This window comes from Achroia grisella, unplaced genomic scaffold, assembly GCF_030625045.1.
Source record: "Achroia grisella isolate CSIRO2021 unplaced genomic scaffold, CSIRO_AGI_Agris_v1 utg900, whole genome shotgun sequence".
Taxonomy (NCBI): Eukaryota; Metazoa; Arthropoda; class Insecta; order Lepidoptera; family Pyralidae; genus Achroia; species Achroia grisella.
Window position 1 is genome coordinate 3,914,329 of NW_026713059.1, and position 6,000 is coordinate 3,920,328.

Here is a 6,000-nt window from a genome sequence, read left to right on the forward strand (position 1 = left end):
CAGTCCCTACAAGCAGCACCCTTTCATGAGTATAACGGATACGAAAAACTAAAAATTAACCAATCTTTTTAATCTACATAAATATTATATAAATAAATTGACCAGACGTCCCTTTCTGAACAGCACAGTCCCTTTTTATAAATACGAGCCCCGGTGTCCCCGAAATGAACTCTGGGACACAAAAGTGTCCCATTTTCGGTAACCGTGCGGAAATAGACGAGACGGTTGTTGGTAATTAAGATGAGTAAAAAAAAAACGTGCCATTGTTAGTTAAAATATTCTTAAAAAAACAAATTTGTTCCTCCAATAAATATAACTAAACATATTATTTTTATCAGAGAAATAGAAATAGGACTAAACAAAATGTTTTACTACTTTTACCGGGTATATTTCTTAATTCGTAACTTTTAAGATAACTTTTTTTGAATAAATAGTATTAAAAAAGATTTTTTTATCATAGACTATCTGCTAATTGACCTAAATAAACCGATGTCCCGTTTGGAGTCGAAGAATAAATGGTCATGTTATGTATGAAAGACTACAAAATATTCTGCAAACAAACTCACACATATATGATTATACTTGGGTAATAACATATTTCAGGCAAAACTTATATTGAAGGATATAGATAACATTCGCAAATTACTTGTTTCATTTGATATTATAAACTTAGTACATTTTCTTAAAACAATACTTCATAACCATATCTAATAGCTAATGTACATATATTTATATCGTAGTAATATTACGTTATATTATAAACATTCACATTGTAATGAAAACATGTCGATAAACTACTGATATTTCTATAAAAATAGAGCAAGTCATTGATAATTTTAATTTCGTTGGGTTATCAAGAGTTGTAATTACCAAAATACTTATATAATAAGCATTGATCTTAAACTATATTTTCCAGTATGCAATCACAGCCGAGAAGAAATTACTGTAGTAAAATGAATATTTACTATTATTTGAAAATACGCGTTTTTTAAAATTCTGTTATATATTTCGAAACCTTCTCACTATCTCTCTTCCACTCCCTTAACCTCTACCTCCCAATCATAGCCATAAATTTTGTAAATTGTCTATGAAATTTATAGCGCTGATCTTACAAGAGTCTTGTAGTAGACACTTTTAATATTAAATAGTATAGTCAGTTTATACTAAAATTTATAGAGTATCACTGTTTGTACAATTTTATATATCATTAAGAATAAATAAATTAATGAAAAATGTGAATTTCTGTATAGTTAATTAAACTTTCTCAGCAATTTAACTTTCATATAAATAAAGTTTGCATGTCTTAACTATTGTTACGTACTAGTCGGTTTAGACAGGCAAAAATTAGAAGACCTGTCTACCTGTATTTTAAGTCAACAAGAACAATGCAAATGGAATCCCACGGATTAGATCATGGTATCCAAGTTACAAGCTGAGTAATCGTGAGAATATACCTACATGTTGACAATAATCCGCAAGGCCTCCTAGGACGCATATTACAAACTACAACAATTGTTTCATTGAAAGTTGAAAAAATATACGTATAATATAAAATCAGGATCTTACCACGTAAAAGTTGATCATGGTGGTTGAAACACTACCGAAATATAGGGAACTCAGCAAATAAATATAAAACGTGGTAAGATCCCGTGATTTTTACTAATTATACGTATAAATAATGACCGCGTCAAGTTTAAAAAATATGTTTATATAATTTGAGGATTAGAAAAAGTTATTTAGTTTTATGAATTGCAATAATATCGTTTCCTTGGTAAACCACATAAATATTAAAGCCTTTTTATTTTGATGGATTCTATTTGAACTACAGAATGGCAATACGATAACAGCTTGCGCACATACAAAATAAGTTTATACATAGTCATAGTATAATAGCAGCGACGTATCGATGTAAATACCTAATAGAAACTCTGATTGGTAGTGTACTCATGAGCAAAAACTAGATCAAAAATATCGATCGCAATACTCTACAGTTGTAAAGTATATAGAATAGTAATTTAGGGCTACTTCCATGCGATTATATCCAGAAACTATCTTTAATGTTAAAATGAGTTGAAAATCTCGATTCACAAAATTCACAAGAGTCCTACCAGCGTATACAAATATTAGTCATACAGTGTTTTTTTAATGATGCTTTCTTCTGCTCTAAAAAAAAACACTGTATGACTTATTCGGTTGAACTTTTGTACTATGTAAGAAATGTCGATGAATACTGTAAATGGAGACCGGCCATGAATTGTCTGCAAACCTTGAACGGTCTCGCTCGGTCGACTCCTGTCCGAATGATTGACGGCTGCATTCAAAATCACAATGCGCAATTTTTGGAGCTCACATTTAAAAACATACTAAAATGAAGTTCAATATAAAATGGTTTCTACCGACCGTCTTCAGAAACCCACTACAAATTGATCTATATGACAATTTCTTTGAGACATCTTATGGATATTGGCTTAAGGTTTCAATGTGACAGTTTCCAATCGTACGTCTATAGTTGTGGCCTATTTGAGTCAAAAACTACAGCATTTAACAAATGTACTCGTATATTCAGAAGGCCTAACTTATACCATAGCAAATGACTTAACCACAACATTGGAAAAAAGAGTTTTGCAACCTTTAATGTAAACTTTACGTTTTCCACAACGGCGTCCTGGACTCCATTGCAGTTAATTTTTTGTATGCATTTTTTTCTGACTAAGGTCACACACTAAGGTCTAACACTTTACTGTAAAAAGAGATTTTTTGAAAATTCTATTTTGATTTTATAGTTTCATTCATTTTATTCTTTTTCAGACAGTATATTAATAAAATATCCATTCATACTAATATTATAAATACGAAAATGTGGTTGTCTGGCTATCGTTTCAAGTCTAAACGTATATTAATGAAATTTGAAGTGGATATAAATGTATTGGAGATCAAAATTTACATCGCGAGTAACAGTAGCCAAGCAAATGCTATATTAAAACTATGCGAAGTATTATTTAACAAATACAAATGTGTAATACATTCTTGGAGCAACGAGTTTGCGGTAAGTGAAGCGGGTTCGCCTACAGTTAGAGGCCGCGTGCTGCAATCTGAGAGCTCCTAACCACTTGAGTATCGAGATCAAATAATTTGTTTGTTTCACAGACTTACTGATAGATCAACGGACAGTTTGCATCAATGGTCATCCATTAAGAATTTATTGTTATAGAAAATATATGTGTGTACTCCTGGTTTCTTAAGCGAATTTTGATGTTATTTGTGTTATTCCTAGTGCATCGGTGAAGGTTCCTGTTAATATGAATCTTTCTATGTTAACGGATTTCTCAACCATCATGAATTTAGACATATTGATAATTTTAGAAATGGATACGGACATATTATTTTTCAATAAGATCAATTAATGTATATCATGTAGTGCGCTCGAACTCGCGGACAACAGCTGGTATACTTATAAACTGCAAAGCAATTTAAATTATAGCATAGCTTTTGTGGTTTGTAATGAATATTTCAATTATAAAAAATACATTATTTAAAAAACCAACATTCACATCACATCACATGAAAAAAAATGTTATTTTGTGAGAAAACAAATAAATATAAATTATGTTTTCTGTCCTCTATAATCATTTATTTTTTCCGACATTATTTTATATGTTACTAAAAGACTGCTGTAGCGAACTCCTTGATACGTTTTTATACTATTTTTAAATTGTATAATAATATTCTTTGACATATTCTTTATTGTTCATTTTCTATTATATATCGCTGTCATATTAGTCGCATTTTATTTTATCTCCGTATTTTCGTCATTAAAACCCTCAGCACCTCACACTCATCAGACACGTTTGATACCTCCGCTTTATTGATGTCTTACGAAATATAATCCTTATTCTTTTTTTATGGATTTTAATGGAATGGCGCACCCATCTATGCTAACAAACTGTTACGTTGCCGGGGCACCAGTGGAGGATGACAAGATGACCATGAGATCAGGTCAGTTAGTCATCATGACAAATTCCAGGGGGAACCGCGTGGAGGTCAACCTGACATGCTACATTGCTAGCAATCGGTCATCAGACCACATTACTAACATTCTCCAACCCCCGAGAAAGCATATTTGTTTCTTAATATTCGGCGCTTTGATTACTTAACCAAAATAATATAAAATTTGCATATGTATAATATTTGGGATAGGAAATGGCATAGAACTTAAGAGGTAATAATTCTTATGCCGGTGAATAAATATAATCACGGTCATACGGACGAAGTTGCAGATTCGGTTAGTATAACTATTACCTGTATGACTACTTAAAAATTCTCTATAGGTATATGTTTTCCACGTCATTAAAAATACATTAACTTTTAAACACAGTATTGTTTACATAATAGAGGAAACGTAAACAAAGACGATTATTATGATCTTTATTATTCATCTACAGATTAAAGCATTTTCTTGCGAAGTTATGAAATGGTAAACAGTTATGTCGAGGTACCTGATGGTAAGTGGTAACGATCGCCTATATATAATATATGAATAACATGGTATTATGTCACGCCCGTCATATCGCTCATTCATTGCCATGATGGAGGACTAAGGAAACATGCTTCCGTACCCGGTAATTCCACCGCCTTATTACATATATTACAAAGAAGTTCTTTGGCACTTAAAATAAATTAGGTATATATAGATAGAAACGCAGACGACTTTGTACTAAGTATATCTCGGTAAATTTAAATCATGACACCCAACTTTAGCCTACTTAGTTTTAATATGCCAGACAGGACTCGAACCAGCATCTTTCAGCTATCCTATAATATTACCATAATGTATCTACAAAATATCTAGTTGGAGAGTTAGACGTATGAAAACCGGCTCTTTAATATACTTCAAATACTTTTTAGTATTTAAATGAACTATTTTTAGTACAAATGCAATTGGATAAGAAATTGATGTGTTCATAAATCAATCGCTATGTCAGGCTATTTATTCTTTTTTTTTTTATTATAGAAAATGGTATATAAATATCTGTCTTATACTTTAAGTATAACTAAAGATTACTTTAATAAAAAAAACAAAAATAATGCTTACGCTTTCATTTTCTCAGCACAAAAATTACAAGAGTAGCCCCATTGTATCCGGCAATGTCCTATTGTAAAGGCGCGCACTCACTACTTTCTCACACAAAAAAGTATCTTAAGCTTTCTTTGTCAATATATATCACTTCTAAATGAAACAAATTTAAAAAATATATTGATGATTTTAGAGTAAAAAATATTAGAAAGTACGTGTGGTTAAATGTTAAAATTTCTTCTATAAATTGAAGAAATGTGCAATGTTATGTTTCTATAATCAAATTGGCGAACGCGCGATCAAGTCCGAAGCTCGGCGCCAACTCGCGGATCGGGCGTCGGTCGCACGGCATACAGCCATAACTACAGCCACGGGGTCTATTATGCCATGGTTGCCAGACATGCTAACCCTCCTATTCATAAGCAAAGCCATAGGTTGTTTTCATGGGTCTCGTTTCCTTTCAAATGGTTATTAATATTCAATAACATCCTCGGAAAATACTTTTATTATTCGGATATTATATTATACAGATTTATTGGTCAATAATAGTCTAGACCCCAGATGAGTTAAATTATCTCCTATAATTCGTAATAAACAATATAATAATTAGAAACAAATATTTGTCATTAATATTAGACATAATCAGAATTTAAACCGACTTAATAAAAGTATTCCAAGTTATGTTTATAAATACAATTTAATTTCCATTTTATTAAAAATATAATTATAATAATAAAGCCTTTTATTCTGAAATTTACAACTATTTTTAACTATAATACACAAATTGTTTTTATTTTATTATATTATAAATAGTGGCTTTATTTTCTGGAAGTAACAAAATCTTAAGTTATATTGTAAATTCCATGTAGACAGATATCCCGTGTGGGTTGATATTTCTCTTTGAAACTAAAAATTATCTGATGTAC

At 30.9% G+C, this 6,000-nt stretch overlaps 1 protein-coding gene across 5 annotated transcripts in view; it reads right to left on the bottom strand.

Moving 5' to 3' along the window:
* LOC131853392 (proton channel OtopLc-like) overlaps nucleotides 1-5,386 on the bottom strand; it is a 51,117-nt gene extending 45,731 nt beyond the window's left edge. For all 5 annotated transcript variants that reach the window (XM_059204262.1, XM_059204265.1, XM_059204263.1 and 2 more), the window contains exon 1: nucleotides 5,093-5,386. The gene's annotated coding sequence lies outside the window, so the exon portion shown is untranslated. The remainder of the gene's footprint in view (nucleotides 1-5,092) is intronic.
* Nucleotides 5,387-6,000: the final 614 nt, after the last annotated feature.